Source organism: Ambystoma mexicanum, chromosome 7q (assembly GCF_040938575.1).
Source record: "Ambystoma mexicanum isolate Mex_15411 chromosome 7q, UKY_AmexF1_1, whole genome shotgun sequence".
NCBI classification, from domain to species: domain Eukaryota; kingdom Metazoa; phylum Chordata; class Amphibia; order Caudata; family Ambystomatidae; genus Ambystoma; species Ambystoma mexicanum.
The window spans coordinates 1098550527-1098565746 of NC_090941.1; the positions used below are offsets into that span (position 1 = coordinate 1098550527).

General features: G+C 62.0%; 15 non-coding genes across 15 annotated transcripts; all 15 read left to right on the forward strand.

The window, feature by feature from the left end:
• Positions 1–176: 176 nt before the first annotated feature.
• LOC138529482 (U1 spliceosomal RNA) lies at positions 177–342 on the forward strand. The gene has a single exon (XR_011284818.1). It is a non-coding gene; the product is annotated as a U1 spliceosomal RNA (small nuclear RNA).
• Positions 343–1196: 854 nt separating this feature from the next.
• On the forward strand, positions 1197–1360 carry LOC138528910 (U1 spliceosomal RNA). The gene has a single exon (XR_011284309.1). It is a non-coding gene; the product is annotated as a U1 spliceosomal RNA (small nuclear RNA).
• An 871-nt stretch (positions 1361–2231) lies between these two features.
• LOC138528921 (U1 spliceosomal RNA) lies at positions 2232–2393 on the forward strand. The gene has a single exon (XR_011284320.1). It is a non-coding gene; the product is annotated as a U1 spliceosomal RNA (small nuclear RNA).
• An 881-nt stretch (positions 2394–3274) lies between these two features.
• On the forward strand, positions 3275–3438 carry LOC138529365 (U1 spliceosomal RNA). Its single transcript, XR_011284702.1, has one exon. It is a non-coding gene; the product is annotated as a U1 spliceosomal RNA (small nuclear RNA).
• Positions 3439–4304: 866 nt separating this feature from the next.
• Positions 4305–4468, forward strand: LOC138529151 (U1 spliceosomal RNA). The gene has a single exon (XR_011284491.1). It is a non-coding gene; the product is annotated as a U1 spliceosomal RNA (small nuclear RNA).
• Positions 4469–5334: 866 nt separating this feature from the next.
• LOC138529152 (U1 spliceosomal RNA) lies at positions 5335–5498 on the forward strand. The gene has a single exon (XR_011284492.1). It is a non-coding gene; the product is annotated as a U1 spliceosomal RNA (small nuclear RNA).
• Positions 5499–6368: 870 nt separating this feature from the next.
• On the forward strand, positions 6369–6532 carry LOC138529483 (U1 spliceosomal RNA). Its single transcript, XR_011284819.1, has one exon. It is a non-coding gene; the product is annotated as a U1 spliceosomal RNA (small nuclear RNA).
• Positions 6533–7412: 880 nt separating this feature from the next.
• Positions 7413–7576, forward strand: LOC138529484 (U1 spliceosomal RNA). Its single transcript, XR_011284820.1, has one exon. It is a non-coding gene; the product is annotated as a U1 spliceosomal RNA (small nuclear RNA).
• An 880-nt stretch (positions 7577–8456) lies between these two features.
• Positions 8457–8620, forward strand: LOC138529153 (U1 spliceosomal RNA). The gene has a single exon (XR_011284493.1). It is a non-coding gene; the product is annotated as a U1 spliceosomal RNA (small nuclear RNA).
• Positions 8621–9486: 866 nt separating this feature from the next.
• LOC138529485 (U1 spliceosomal RNA) lies at positions 9487–9650 on the forward strand. Its single transcript, XR_011284821.1, has one exon. It is a non-coding gene; the product is annotated as a U1 spliceosomal RNA (small nuclear RNA).
• Positions 9651–10530: 880 nt separating this feature from the next.
• Positions 10531–10694, forward strand: LOC138529154 (U1 spliceosomal RNA). The gene has a single exon (XR_011284494.1). It is a non-coding gene; the product is annotated as a U1 spliceosomal RNA (small nuclear RNA).
• An 866-nt stretch (positions 10695–11560) lies between these two features.
• Positions 11561–11724, forward strand: LOC138529366 (U1 spliceosomal RNA). The gene has a single exon (XR_011284703.1). It is a non-coding gene; the product is annotated as a U1 spliceosomal RNA (small nuclear RNA).
• An 866-nt stretch (positions 11725–12590) lies between these two features.
• Positions 12591–12754, forward strand: LOC138529486 (U1 spliceosomal RNA). Its single transcript, XR_011284822.1, has one exon. It is a non-coding gene; the product is annotated as a U1 spliceosomal RNA (small nuclear RNA).
• An 866-nt stretch (positions 12755–13620) lies between these two features.
• On the forward strand, positions 13621–13784 carry LOC138529155 (U1 spliceosomal RNA). The gene has a single exon (XR_011284495.1). It is a non-coding gene; the product is annotated as a U1 spliceosomal RNA (small nuclear RNA).
• Positions 13785–14651: 867 nt separating this feature from the next.
• LOC138529368 (U1 spliceosomal RNA) lies at positions 14652–14815 on the forward strand. The gene has a single exon (XR_011284705.1). It is a non-coding gene; the product is annotated as a U1 spliceosomal RNA (small nuclear RNA).
• Positions 14816–15220: the final 405 nt, after the last annotated feature.

The window sequence follows — 15220 nt, forward strand, 5'->3', positions numbered from 1 at the left end:
AATGTGCCTCTTTCTGCTGGGCTCTGCTGCCGGAGCTTCCCCTGCACGTGGGACAGGCAGCTCCGCAGACGCTCAGGGCTTCCGGGAGGGCTGGGGCTGGGTCAGGGCCGGCCTTCTCACCCTCGCTTAGCGGGGCTCCAGAACAGGCCCAAGCCCTGCCCTCTGGCTCGCAACTCATACTTACCTGGCAGGGGAGCATCTGTGATCAGCAAGGCAGAGCTCCCAGGGTGAAGGCTCATCCATTGCACATCGGATTTGCCTGACCCCTGCGATGTCCCCAAATGCGGGATTCTCGACTGCATTATTTCTGGTAGTGGGGGACTGCGTTCGCGCTTTCCCCTGATTTATTGGTGAAAGAAAGAAAGAGTTAGTGTGCGAGTCAGGTTGTTTGCACACAGGGCCCAAGCTCGTGCAGCAGAGTTTATTTTGCTGCAGTCAAGAGGGCCAGCCCTGGGCCGTTCAGGGGTCCACAGGCCTGATGGATTGGTGAAATAAAAAATGTGAAAGTCATGTGTGTCATGTGTAGGTTGGGCCCCTGAATGTTGCTGCGGTCAAGAGGGCCAGCATTCACTGGAGGGGTGAAGTGCACAGGTGCCTAACCCCAGACTTGTGCGCCCCCATGATATCAGGTGCCCCGGTAGTTCTTGAAGCCAGCCTGCCCTGCCCGGGCTCTGCTTTCGCGCCCAGGCCCTCCAACCTAAGGAAGGCCCAGCCAGCTCCTGGGGTTTTGGGGGCAGGGGTGAAACTGCTCCCGGCCGCCGCTGCCGCCCGCCCGTCCGAGCACCGATCGGGCACGATCGGGCCTTGCCGTGTCCTGGCGGGGGCACGGAGCCAGTTTCACCCCTTGCCCCAAACCCCCCCCCCCCAGGAGGGCTGGCTGGGCCCTTCCTTAGGTCTGGAGGGCCTGGGCCCTGCGAAAGCAGGAGCCCGGGCAGGGCAGGCTGGCTGGCAGCCAGGTCCCGAATTTATGCAAATCTCAGGCGAGCAGGGCCTGGTGGGAGACATGAACTGTGCCACAATGTGCCTCTTCTGCTGGGCTCTGCCTGCCGGAGCTTCCCCCTGCACGTGGGACAGGCAGCTCCGCAGACGCTCAGGGCTTCCGGGAGGGCTGGGGCTGGGTCCAGGGCCGGCCTTCTCACCCTCGCTTAGCGGGGCTTCCAGAACAGGCCCAAGCCCTGCCCTCTGGCTCGCAACTCATACTTACCTGGCAGGGGAGCCATCTGTGATCAGCAAGGCAGAGCTCCCAGGGTGAGGCTCATCCATTGCACATCGGATTTGCTGACCCCTGCGATGTCCCCAAATGCGGGATTCTCGACTGCATTATTTCTGGTAGTGGGGACTGCGTTCGCGCTTTCCCCTGATTTATTGGTGAAAGAAAGAAAGAGTTTAGTGTGCGAGTCAGGTTGTTTGCTCACAGGGCCCAAGCTCGTGCAGCAGAGTTTATTTTGCTGCAGTCAAGAGGGCCAGCCCTGGGCCGTTCAGGGGTCCACAGGCCTGATGGATTGGTGAAATAAAAAAATGTGAAAGTCATGTGTGTCATGTGTAGGTTGGGCCCCTGAATGTTGCTGCGGTCAAGAGGGCCAGCATTCACTGGAGGGGTGAAGTGCACAGGTGCCTAACCCCAGACTTGTGCGCCCCATGATATCAGGTGCCCCGGTAGTTCTTGAAGCCAGCCTGCCCTGCCCGGGCTCTGCTTTCGCGCCCAGGCCCTCCAACCTAAGGAAGGCCCGGCCAGCTCCTGGGGTTTTGGGGGCAGGGGTGAGACTGGCTCCCGGCCGCCGCTGCCGCCCGCCCCGTCCGAGCACCGATCGGGCCTTGCCTTCACGGCCTTGCCGTGTCCTGGCGGGGGGCACCCCACCCGAGACGCTCTTGTTAAGCGGGGTGACCTGTCGGCTCAGGAGGGCCATGGACCCGCCTGGGGCCGACGGGCCAGAGGGCCCACTGCGCCAGGCCTGCTCGCTTTCCGACTGGGCCTGCTGGCTGGCAGCCAGGTCCGAATTTATGCAAATCTCAGGCCGAGCAGGGCCTGGTGGGAGACATGAACTGTGCCACAATGTGCCTCTTCTGCTGGGCTCTGCCTGCCGGAGCTTCCCCCTGCACGTGGGACAGGCAGCTCCGCAGCCGCCAGGGCTTCCGGGAGGGCTGGGGCTGGGTCAGGGCCCGGCCCTTCTCACCCTCGCTTAGCGGGCTTCCAGAACAGGCCCAAGCCCCTGCCCTCTGGCTCGCAACTCATACTTACCTGGCAGGGAGCATCTGTGATCAGCAAGGCAGAGCTCCCAGGGTGAGACTCCTCCATTGCACATCGGATTTGCTGACCCCTGCATGTCCCCAAATGCGGGATTCTCGACTGCATTATTTCTGGTAGTGGGGGACTGCGTTCGCGCTTTCCCCTGATTTATTGGTGAAAGAAAGAAAGAGTTTAGTGTGCGAGTCAGGTTGTTTGCACACAGGGCCCAAGCTCGTGCAGCAGAGTTTATTTTGCTGCAGTCAAGAGGGCCAGCCCTGGGCCGTTCAGGGGTCCACAGGCCTGATGGATTGGTGAAATAAAAAAATGTGAAAAGTCATGTGTGTCATGTGTAGGTTGGGCCCCTGAATGTTGCTGCGGTCAAGAGGGCCAGCATTCACTGGAGGGTGAAGTGCACAGGTGCCTAACCCCAGACTTGTGCGCCCCATGATATCAGGTGCCCCGGTAGTTCTTGAAGCCAGCCTGCCCTGCCCGGGCTCTGCTTTCGCGCCCAGGCCCTCCAACCTAAGGAAGGCCCAGCCAGCTCCTGGGGTTTTGGGGGGCAGGGGTGAGACTGGCTCCCGGCCGCCGCTGCCGCCCGCCCCGTCCGAGCACCGATCGGGCACGATCGGGCCTTGCCTTCACGGCCTTGCCGTGTCCTGGCGGGGGGCACCCCACCCGAGACGCTCTTGTTAAGCGGGGTGACCTGTCGGCTCAGGAGGGCCATGGACCCGCCTGGGGCCGACGGGCCAGTGGGCCCACTGCGCCAGGCCTGCTCGCTTTCCGACTGGGCCTGCTGGCTGGCAGCCAGGTCCGAATTTATGCAAATCTCAGGCCGAGCAGGCCCTGGTGGGAGACATGAACTGTGCCACAATGTGCCTCTTCTGCTGGGCTCTGCCTGCCGGAGCTTCCCCCTGCACGTGGGACAGGCAGCTCCGCAGACGCTCAGGGCTTCCGGGAGGGCTGGGGCTGGGTCAGGGCCGGCCTTCTCACCCTCGCTTAGCGGGGCTTCCAGAACAGGCCCAAGCCCTGCCCTCTGGCTCGCAACTCATACTTACCTGGCAGGGGAGCATCTGTGATCAGCAAGGCAGAGCTCCCAGGGTGAGGCTCATCCATTGCACATCGGATTTGCTGACCCCTGCGATGTCCCCAAATGCGGGATTCTCGACTGTATTATTTCTGGTAGTGGGGGACTGCGTTCGCGCTTTCCCCTGATTTATTGGTGAAAGAAAGAAAGAGTTTAGTGTGCGAGTCAGGTTGTTTGCACACAGGGCCCAAGCTCGTGCAGCAGAGTTTATTTTGCTGCAGTCAAGAGGGCCAGCCCTGGGCCGTTCAGGGGTCCACAGGCCTGATGGATTGGTGAAATAAAAAAATGTGAAAGTCATGTGTGTCATGTGTAGGTTGGGCCCCTGAATGTTGCTGCGGTCAAGAGGGCCAGCATTCACTGGAGGGGTGAAGTGCACAGGTGCCTAACCCCAGACTTGTGCGCCCCATGATATCAGGTGCCCCGGTAGTTCTTGAAGCCAGCCTGCCCTGCCCGGGCTCTGCTTTCGCGCCCAGGCCCTCCAACCTAAGGAAGGCCCAGCCAGCTCCTGGGGTTTTGGGGGCAGGGGTGAAACTGGCTCCCGGCCGCCGCTGCCGCCCGCCCCGTCCGAGCACCGATCGGGCACGATCGGGCCTTGCCGTGTCCTGGCGGGGGGCACCCCACCCGAGACGCTCTTGTTAAGCGGGGTGACCTGTCGGCTCAGGAGGGCCATGGACCCGCCTGGGGCCGACGGGCCAGTGGGCCCACTGCGCCAGGCCTGCTCGCTTTCCGACTGGGCCTGCTGGCTGGCAGCCAGGTCCGAATTTATGCAAATCTCAGGCCGAGCAGGGCCTGGTGGGAGACATGAACTGTGCCACAATGTGCCTCTTCTGCTGGGCTCTGCCTGCCGGAGCTTCCCCCTGCACGTGGGACAGGCAGCTCCGCAGACGCTCAGGGCTTCCGGGAGGGCTGGGGCTGGGTCAGGGCCGGCCTTCTCACCCTCGCTTAGCGGGGCTTCCAGAACAGGCCCAAGCCCTGCCCTCTGGCTCGCAACTCATACTTACCTGGCAGGGGAGCATCTGTGATCAGCAAGGCAGAGCTCCCAGGGTGAGGCTCATCCATTGCACATCGGATTTGCTGACCCCTGCGATGTCCCCAAATGCGGGATTCTCGACTGCATTATTTCTGGTAGTGGGGGACTGCGTTCGCGCTTTCCCCTGATTTATTGGTGAAAGAAAGAAAGAGTTTAGTGTGCGAGTCAGGTTGTTTGCACACAGGGCCCAAGCTCGTGCAGCAGAGTTTATTTTGCTGCAGTCAAGAGGGCCAGCCCTGGGCCGTTCAGGGGTCCACAGGCCTGATGGATTGGTGAAATAAAAAAATGTGAAAGTCATGTGTGTCATGTGTAGGTTGGGCCCCTGAATGTTGCTGCGGTCAAGAGGGCCAGCATTCACTGGAGGGGTGAAGTGCACAGGTGCCTAACCCCAGACTTGTGCGCCCCATGATATCAGGTGCCCCGGTAGTTCTTGAAGCCAGCCTGCCCTGCCCGGGCTCTGCTTTCGCGCCCAGGCCCTCCAACCTAAGGAAGGCCCAGCCAGCTCCTGGGGTTTTGGGGGCAGGGGTGAAACTGGCTCCCGGCCGCCGCTGCCGCCCGCCCCGTCCGAGCACCGATCGGGCACGATCGGGCCTTGCCGTGTCCTGGCGGGGGGCACCCCACCCGAGACGCTCTTGTTAAGCGGGGTGACCTGTCGGCTCAGGAGGGCCATGGACCCGCCTGGGGCCGACGGGCCAGTGGGCCCACTGCGCCAGGCCTGCTCGCTTTCCGACTGGGCCTGCTGGCTGGCAGCCAGGTCCGAATTTATGCAAATCTCAGGCCGAGCAGGGCCTGGTGGGAGACATGAACTGTGCCACAATGTGCCTCTTCTGCTGGGCTCTGCCTGCCGGAGCTTCCCCCTGCACGTGGGACAGGCAGCTCCGCAGACGCTCAGGGCTTCCGGGAGGGCTGGGGCTGGGTCAGGGCCGGCCTTCTCACCCTCGCTTAGCGGGGCTTCCAGAACAGGCCCAAGCCCTGCCCTCTGGCTCGCAACTCATACTTACCTGGCAGGGGAGCATCTGTGATCAGCAAGGCAGAGCTCCCAGGGTGAGGCTCATCCATTGCACATCGGATTTGCTGACCCCTGCGATGTCCCCAAATGCGGGATTCTCGACTGCATTATTTCTGGTAGTGGGGGACTGCGTTCGCGCTTTCCCCTGATTTATTGGTGAAAGAAAGAAAGAGTTTAGTGTGCGAGTCAGGTTGTTTGCTCACAGGGCCCAAGCTCGTGCAGCAGAGTTTATTTTGCTGCAGTCAAGAGGGCCAGCCCTGGGCCGTTCAGGGGTCCACAGGCCTGATGGATTGGTGAAATAAAAAAATGTGAAAGTCATGTGTGTCATGTGTAGGTTGGGCCCCTGAATGTTGCTGCGGTCAAGAGGGCCAGCATTCACTGGAGGGGTGAAGTGCACAGGTGCCTAACCCCAGACTTGTGCGCCCCATGATATCAGGTGCCCCGGTAGTTCTTGAAGCCAGCCTGCCCTGCCCGGGCTCTGCTTTCGCGCCCAGGCCCTCCAACCTAAGGAAGGCCCGGCCAGCTCCTGGGGTTTTGGGGGCAGGGGTGAGACTGGCTCCCGGCCGCCGCTGCCGCCCGCCCCGTCCGAGCACCGATCGGGCCTTGCCTTCACGGCCTTGCCGTGTCCTGGCGGGGGGCACCCCACCCGAGACGCTCTTGTTAAGCGGGGTGACCTGTCGGCTCAGGAGGGCCATGGACCCGCCTGGGGCCGACGGGCCAGTGGGCCCACTGCGCCAGGCCTGCTCGCTTTCCGACTGGGCCTGCTGGCTGGCAGCCAGGTCCGAATTTATGCAAATCTCAGGCCGAGCAGGGCCTGGTGGGAGACATGAACTGTGCCACAATGTGCCTCTTCTGCTGGGCTCTGCCTGCCGGAGCTTCCCCCTGCACGTGGGACAGGCAGCTCCGCAGACGCTCAGGGCTTCCGGGAGGGCTGGGGCTGGGTCAGGGCCGGCCTTCTCACCCTCGCTTAGCGGGGCTTCCAGAACAGGCCCAAGCCCTGCCCTCTGGCTCGCAACTCATACTTACCTGGCAGGGGAGCATCTGTGATCAGCAAGGCAGAGCTCCCAGGGTGAGACTCCTCCATTGCACATCGGATTTGCTGACCCCTGCGATGTCCCCAAATGCGGGATTCTCGACTGCATTATTTCTGGTAGTGGGGGACTGCGTTCGCGCTTTCCCCTGATTTATTGGTGAAAGAAAGAAAGAGTTTAGTGTGCGAGTCAGGTTGTTTGCACACAGGGCCCAAGCTCGTGCAGCAGAGTTTATTTTGCTGCAGTCAAGAGGGCCAGCCCTGGGCCGTTCAGGGGTCCACAGGCCTGATGGATTGGTGAAATAAAAAAATGTGAAAGTCATGTGTGTCATGTGTAGGTTGGGCCCCTGAATGTTGCTGCGGTCAAGAGGGCCAGCATTCACTGGAGGGGTGAAGTGCACAGGTGCCTAACCCCAGACTTGTGCGCCCCATGATATCAGGTGCCCCGGTAGTTCTTGAAGCCAGCCTGCCCTGCCCGGGCTCTGCTTTCGCGCCCAGGCCCTCCAACCTAAGGAAGGCCCAGCCAGCTCCTGGGGTTTTGGGGGCAGGGGTGAGACTGGCTCCCGGCCGCCGCTGCCGCCCGCCCCGTCCGAGCACCGATCGGGCACGATCGGGCCTTGCCTTCACGGCCTTGCCGTGTCCTGGCGGGGGGCACCCCACCCGAGACGCTCTTGTTAAGCGGGGTGACCTGTCGGCTCAGGAGGGCCATGGACCCGCCTGGGGCCGACGGGCCAGTGGGCCCACTGCGCCAGGCCTGCTCGCTTTCCGACTGGGCCTGCTGGCTGGCAGCCAGGTCCGAATTTATGCAAATCTCAGGCCGAGCAGGGCCTGGTGGGAGACATGAACTGTGCCACAATGTGCCTCTTCTGCTGGGCTCTGCCTGCCGGAGCTTCCCCCTGCACGTGGGACAGGCAGCTCCGCAGACGCTCAGGGCTTCCGGGAGGGCTGGGGCTGGGTCAGGGCCGGCCTTCTCACCCTCGCTTAGCGGGGCTTCCAGAACAGGCCCAAGCCCTGCCCTCTGGCTCGCAACTCATACTTACCTGGCAGGGGAGCATCTGTGATCAGCAAGGCAGAGCTCCCAGGGTGAGACTCCTCCATTGCACATCGGATTTGCTGACCCCTGCGATGTCCCCAAATGCGGGATTCTCGACTGCATTATTTCTGGTAGTGGGGGACTGCGTTCGCGCTTTCCCCTGATTTATTGGTGAAAGAAAGAAAGAGTTTAGTGTGCGAGTCAGGTTGTTTGCACACAGGGCCCAAGCTCGTGCAGCAGAGTTTATTTTGCTGCAGTCAAGAGGGCCAGCCCTGGGCCGTTCAGGGGTCCACAGGCCTGATGGATTGGTGAAATAAAAAAATGTGAAAGTCATGTGTGTCATGTGTAGGTTGGGCCCCTGAATGTTGCTGCGGTCAAGAGGGCCAGCATTCACTGGAGGGGTGAAGTGCACAGGTGCCTAACCCCAGACTTGTGCGCCCCATGATATCAGGTGCCCCGGTAGTTCTTGAAGCCAGCCTGCCCTGCCCGGGCTCTGCTTTCGCGCCCAGGCCCTCCAACCTAAGGAAGGCCCAGCCAGCTCCTGGGGTTTTGGGGGCAGGGGTGAGACTGGCTCCCGGCCGCCGCTGCCGCCCGCCCCGTCCGAGCACCGATCGGGCACGATCGGGCCTTGCCTTCACGGCCTTGCCGTGTCCTGGCGGGGGGCACCCCACCCGAGACGCTCTTGTTAAGCGGGGTGACCTGTCGGCTCAGGAGGGCCATGGACCCGCCTGGGGCCGACGGGCCAGTGGGCCCACTGCGCCAGGCCTGCTCGCTTTCCGACTGGGCCTGCTGGCTGGCAGCCAGGTCCGAATTTATGCAAATCTCAGGCCGAGCAGGGCCTGGTGGGAGACATGAACTGTGCCACAATGTGCCTCTTCTGCTGGGCTCTGCCTGCCGGAGCTTCCCCCTGCACGTGGGACAGGCAGCTCCGCAGACGCTCAGGGCTTCCGGGAGGGCTGGGGCTGGGTCAGGGCCGGCCTTCTCACCCTCGCTTAGCGGGGCTTCCAGAACAGGCCCAAGCCCTGCCCTCTGGCTCGCAACTCATACTTACCTGGCAGGGGAGCATCTGTGATCAGCAAGGCAGAGCTCCCAGGGTGAGGCTCATCCATTGCACATCGGATTTGCTGACCCCTGCGATGTCCCCAAATGCGGGATTCTCGACTGCATTATTTCTGGTAGTGGGGGACTGCGTTCGCGCTTTCCCCTGATTTATTGGTGAAAGAAAGAAAGAGTTTAGTGTGCGAGTCAGGTTGTTTGCACACAGGGCCCAAGCTCGTGCAGCAGAGTTTATTTTGCTGCAGTCAAGAGGGCCAGCCCTGGGCCGTTCAGGGGTCCACAGGCCTGATGGATTGGTGAAATAAAAAAATGTGAAAGTCATGTGTGTCATGTGTAGGTTGGGCCCCTGAATGTTGCTGCGGTCAAGAGGGCCAGCATTCACTGGAGGGGTGAAGTGCACAGGTGCCTAACCCCAGACTTGTGCGCCCCATGATATCAGGTGCCCCGGTAGTTCTTGAAGCCAGCCTGCCCTGCCCGGGCTCTGCTTTCGCGCCCAGGCCCTCCAACCTAAGGAAGGCCCAGCCAGCTCCTGGGGTTTTGGGGGCAGGGGTGAAACTGGCTCCCGGCCGCCGCTGCCGCCCGCCCCGTCCGAGCACCGATCGGGCACGATCGGGCCTTGCCGTGTCCTGGCGGGGGGCACCCCACCCGAGACGCTCTTGTTAAGCGGGGTGACCTGTCGGCTCAGGAGGGCCATGGACCCGCCTGGGGCCGACGGGCCAGTGGGCCCACTGCGCCAGGCCTGCTCGCTTTCCGACTGGGCCTGCTGGCTGGCAGCCAGGTCCGAATTTATGCAAATCTCAGGCCGAGCAGGGCCTGGTGGGAGACATGAACTGTGCCACAATGTGCCTCTTCTGCTGGGCTCTGCCTGCCGGAGCTTCCCCCTGCACGTGGGACAGGCAGCTCCGCAGACGCTCAGGGCTTCCGGGAGGGCTGGGGCTGGGTCAGGGCCGGCCTTCTCACCCTCGCTTAGCGGGGCTTCCAGAACAGGCCCAAGCCCTGCCCTCTGGCTCGCAACTCATACTTACCTGGCAGGGGAGCATCTGTGATCAGCAAGGCAGAGCTCCCAGGGTGAGACTCCTCCATTGCACATCGGATTTGCTGACCCCTGCGATGTCCCCAAATGCGGGATTCTCGACTGCATTATTTCTGGTAGTGGGGGACTGCGTTCGCGCTTTCCCCTGATTTATTGGTGAAAGAAAGAAAGAGTTTAGTGTGCGAGTCAGGTTGTTTGCACACAGGGCCCAAGCTCGTGCAGCAGAGTTTATTTTGCTGCAGTCAAGAGGGCCAGCCCTGGGCCGTTCAGGGGTCCACAGGCCTGATGGATTGGTGAAATAAAAAAATGTGAAAGTCATGTGTGTCATGTGTAGGTTGGGCCCCTGAATGTTGCTGCGGTCAAGAGGGCCAGCATTCACTGGAGGGGTGAAGTGCACAGGTGCCTAACCCCAGACTTGTGCGCCCCATGATATCAGGTGCCCCGGTAGTTCTTGAAGCCAGCCTGCCCTGCCCGGGCTCTGCTTTCGCGCCCAGGCCCTCCAACCTAAGGAAGGCCCAGCCAGCTCCTGGGGTTTTGGGGGCAGGGGTGAGACTGGCTCCCGGCCGCCGCTGCCGCCCGCCCCGTCCGAGCACCGATCGGGCACGATCGGGCCTTGCCTTCACGGCCTTGCCGTGTCCTGGCGGGGGGCACCCCACCCGAGACGCTCTTGTTAAGCGGGGTGACCTGTCGGCTCAGGAGGGCCATGGACCCGCCTGGGGCCGACGGGCCAGTGGGCCCACTGCGCCAGGCCTGCTCGCTTTCCGACTGGGCCTGCTGGCTGGCAGCCAGGTCCGAATTTATGCAAATCTCAGGCCGAGCAGGGCCTGGTGGGAGACATGAACTGTGCCACAATGTGCCTCTTCTGCTGGGCTCTGCCTGCCGGAGCTTCCCCCTGCACGTGGGACAGGCAGCTCCGCAGACGCTCAGGGCTTCCGGGAGGGCTGGGGCTGGGTCAGGGCCGGCCTTCTCACCCTCGCTTAGCGGGGCTTCCAGAACAGGCCCAAGCCCTGCCCTCTGGCTCGCAACTCATACTTACCTGGCAGGGGAGCATCTGTGATCAGCAAGGCAGAGCTCCCAGGGTGAGGCTCATCCATTGCACATCGGATTTGCTGACCCCTGCGATGTCCCCAAATGCGGGATTCTCGACTGCATTATTTCTGGTAGTGGGGGACTGCGTTCGCGCTTTCCCCTGATTTATTGGTGAAAGAAAGAAAGAGTTTAGTGTGCGAGTCAGGTTGTTTGCACACAGGGCCCAAGCTCGTGCAGCAGAGTTTATTTTGCTGCAGTCAAGAGGGCCAGCCCTGGGCCGTTCAGGGGTCCACAGGCCTGATGGATTGGTGAAATAAAAAAATGTGAAAGTCATGTGTGTCATGTGTAGGTTGGGCCCCTGAATGTTGCTGCGGTCAAGAGGGCCAGCATTCACTGGAGGGGTGAAGTGCACAGGTGCCTAACCCCAGACTTGTGCGCCCCATGATATCAGGTGCCCCGGTAGTTCTTGAAGCCAGCCTGCCCTGCCCGGGCTCTGCTTTCGCGCCCAGGCCCTCCAACCTAAGGAAGGCCCAGCCAGCTCCTGGGGTTTTGGGGGCAGGGGTGAAACTGGCTCCCGGCCGCCGCTGCCGCCCGCCCCGTCCGAGCACCGATCGGGCACGATCGGGCCTTGCCGTGTCCTGGCGGGGGGCACCCCACCCGAGACGCTCTTGTTAAGCGGGGTGACCTGTCGGCTCAGGAGGGCCATGGACCCGCCTGGGGCCGACGGGCCAGTGGGCCCACTGCGCCAGGCCTGCTCGCTTTCCGACTGGGCCTGCTGGCTGGCAGCCAGGTCCGAATTTATGCAAATCTCAGGCCGAGCAGGGCCTGGTGGGAGACATGAACTGTGCCACAATGTGCCTCTTCTGCTGGGCTCTGCCTGCCGGAGCTTCCCCCTGCACGTGGGACAGGCAGCTCCGCAGACGCTCAGGGCTTCCGGGAGGGCTGGGGCTGGGTCAGGGCCGGCCTTCTCACCCTCGCTTAGCGGGGCTTCCAGAACAGGCCCAAGCCCTGCCCTCTGGCTCGCAACTCATACTTACCTGGCAGGGGAGCATCTGTGATCAGCAAGGCAGAGCTCCCAGGGTGAGGCTCATCCATTGCACATCGGATTTGCTGACCCCTGCGATGTCCCCAAATGCGGGATTCTCGACTGTATTATTTCTGGTAGTGGGGGACTGCGTTCGCGCTTTCCCCTGATTTATTGGTGAAAGAAAGAAAGAGTTTAGTGTGCGAGTCAGGTTGTTTGCACACAGGGCCCAAGCTCGTGCAGCAGAGTTTATTTTGCTGCAGTCAAGAGGGCCAGCCCTGGGCCGTTCAGGGGTCCACAGGCCTGATGGATTGGTGAAATAAAAAAATGTGAAAGTCATGTGTGTCATGTGTAGGTTGGGCCCCTGAATGTTGCTGCGGTCAAGAGGGCCAGCATTCACTGGAGGGGTGAAGTGCACAGGTGCCTAACCCCAGACTTGTGCGCCCCATGATATCAGGTGCCCCGGTAGTTCTTGAAGCCAGCCTGCCCTGCCCGGGCTCTGCTTTCGCGCCCAGGCCCTCCAACCTAAGGAAGGCCCAGCCAGCTCCTGGGGTTTTGGGGGCAGGGGTGAAACTGGCTCCCGGCCGCCGCTGCCGCCCGCCCCGTCCGAGCACCGATCGGGCACGATCGGGCCTTGCCGTGTCCTGGCGGGGGGCACCCCACCCGAGACGCTCTTGTTAAGCGGGGTGACCTGTCGGCTCAGGAGGGCCATGGACCCGCCTGGGGCCGACGGGCCAGTGGGCCCACTGCGCCAGGCCTGCTCGCTTTCCGACTGGGCCTGCTGGCTGGCAGCCAGGTCCGAATTTATGCAAATCTCAGGCCGAGCAGGGCCTGGTGGGAGACATGAACTGTGCCACAATGTGCCTCTTCTGCTGGGCTCTGCCTGCCGGAGCTTCCCCCTGCACGTGGGACAGGCAGCTCCGCAGACGCTCAGGGCTTCCGGGAGGGCTGGGGCTGGGTCAGGGCCGGCCTTCTCACCCTCGCTTAGCGGGGCTTCCAGAACAGGCCCAAGCCCTGCCCTCTGGCTCGCAACTCATACTTACCTGGCAGGGGAGCATCTGTGATCAGCAAGGCAGAGCTCCCAGGGTGAGACTCCTCCATTGCACATCGGATTTGCTGACCCCTGCGATGTCCCCAAATGCGGGATTCTCGACTGCATTATTTCTGGTAGTGGGGGACTGCGTTCGCGCTTTCCCCTGATTTATTGGTGAAAGAAAGAAAGAGTTTAGTGTGCGAGTCAGGTTGTTTGCACACAGGGCCCAAGCTCGTGCAGCAGAGTTTATTTTGCTGCAGTCAAGAGGGCCAGCCCTGGGCCGTTCAGGGGTCCACAGGCCTGATGGATTGGTGAAATAAAAAAATGTGAAAGTCATGTGTGTCATGTGTAGGTTGGGCCCCTGAATGTTGCTGCGGTCAAGAGGGCCAGCATTCACTGGAGGGGTGAAGTGCACAGGTGCCTAACCCCAGACTTGTGCGCCCCATGATATCAGGTGCCCCGGTAGTTCTTGAAGCCAGCCTGCCCTGCCCGGGCTCTGCTTTCGCGCCCAGGCCCTCCAACCTAAGGAAGGCCCAGCCAGCTCCTGGGGTTTTGGGGGCAGGGGTGAAACTGGCTCCCGGCCGCCGCTGCCGCCCGCCCCGTCCGAGCACCGATCGGGCACGATCGGGCCTTGCCGTGTCCTGGCGGGGGGCACCCCACCCGAGACGCTCTTGTTAAGCGGGGTGACCTGTCGGCTCAGGAGGGCCATGGACCCGCCTGGGGCCGACGGGCCAGTGGGCCCACTGCGCCAGGCCTGCTCGCTTTCCGACTGGGCCTGCTGGCTGGCAGCCAGGTCCGAATTTATGCAAATCTCAGGCCGAGCAGGGCCTGGTGGGAGACATGAACTGTGCCACAATGTGCCTCTTCTGCTGGGCTCTGCCTGCCGGAGCTTCCCCCTGCACGTGGGACAGGCAGCTCCGCAGACGCTCAGGGCTTCCGGGAGGGCTGGGGCTGGGTCAGGGCCGGCCTTCTCACCCTCGCTTAGCGGGGCTTCCAGAACAGGCCCAAGCCCTGCCCTCTGGCTCGCAACTCATACTTACCTGGCAGGGGAGCATCTGTGATCAGCAAGGCAGAGCTCCCAGGGTGAGGCTCATCCATTGCACATCGGATTTGCTGACCCCTGCGATGTCCCCAAATGCGGGATTCTCGACTGCATTATTTCTGGTAGTGGGGGACTGCGTTCGCGCTTTCCCCTGATTTATTGGTGAAAGAAAGAAAGAGTTTAGTGTGCAGAGTCAGGTTGTTTGCACACAGGGCCCAAGCTCGTGCAGCAGAGTTTATTTTGCTGCAGTCAAGAGGGCCAGCCCTGGGCCGTTCAGGGGTCCACAGGCCTGATGGATTGGTGAAATAAAAAAATGTGAAAGTCATGTGTGTCATGTGTAGGTTGGGCCCCTGAATGTTGCTGCGGTCAAGAGGGCCAGCATTCACTGGAGGGGTGAAGTGCACAGGTGCCTAACCCCAGACTTGTGCGCCCCATGATATCAGGTGCCCCGGTAGTTCTTGAAGCCAGCCTGCCCTGCCCGGGCTCTGCTTTCGCGCCCAGGCCCTCCAACCTAAGGAAGGCCCAGCCAGCTCCTGGGGTTTTGGGGGCAGGGGTGAAACTGGCTCCCGGCCGCCGCTGCCGCCCGCCCCGTCCGAGCACCGATCGGGCACGATCGGGCCTTGCCGTGTCCTGGCGGGGGGCACCCCACCCGAGACGCTCTTGTTAAGCGGGGTGACCTGTCGGCTCAGGAGGGCCATGGACCCGCCTGGGGCCGACGGGCCAGTGGGCCCACTGCGCCAGGCCTGCTCGCTTTCCGACTGGGCCTGCTGGCTGGCAGCCAGGTCCGAATTTATGCAAATCTCAGGCCGAGCAGGGCCTGGTGGGAGACATGAACTGTGCCACAATGTGCCTCTTCTGCTGGGCTCTGCCTGCCGGAGCTTCCCCCTGCACGTGGGACAGGCAGCTCCGCAGACGCTCAGGGCTTCCGGGAGGGCTGGGGCTGGGTCAGGGCCGGCCTTCTCACCCTCGCTTAGCGGGGCTTCCAGAACAGGCCCAAGCCCTGCCCTCTGGCTCGCAACTCATACTTACCTGGCAGGGGAGCATCTGTGATCAGCAAGGCAGAGCTCCCAGGGTGAGGCTCATCCATTGCACATCGGATTTGCTGACCCCTGCGATGTCCCCAAATGCGGGATTCTCGACTGTATTATTTCTGGTAGTGGGGGACTGCGTTCGCGCTTTCCCCTGATTTATTGGTGAAAGAAAGAAAGAGTTTAGTGTGCGAGTCAGGTTGTTTGCACACAGGGCCCAAGCTCGTGCAGCAGAGTTTATTTTGCTGCAGTCAAGAGGGCCAGCCCTGGGCCGTTCAGGGGTCCACAGGCCTGATGGATTGGTGAAATAAAAAAATGTGAAAGTCATGTGTGTCATGTGTAGGTTGGGCCCCTGAATGTTGCTGCGGTCAAGAGGGCCAGCATTCACTGGAGGGGTGAAGTGCACAGGTGCCTAACCCCAGACTTGTGCGCCCCATGATATCAGGTGCCCCGGTAGTTCTTGAAGCCAGCCTGCCCTGCCCGGGCTCTGCTTTCGCGCCCAGGCCCTCCAACCTAAGGAAGGCCCAGCCAGCTCCTGGGGTTTTGGGGGCAGGGGTGAAAC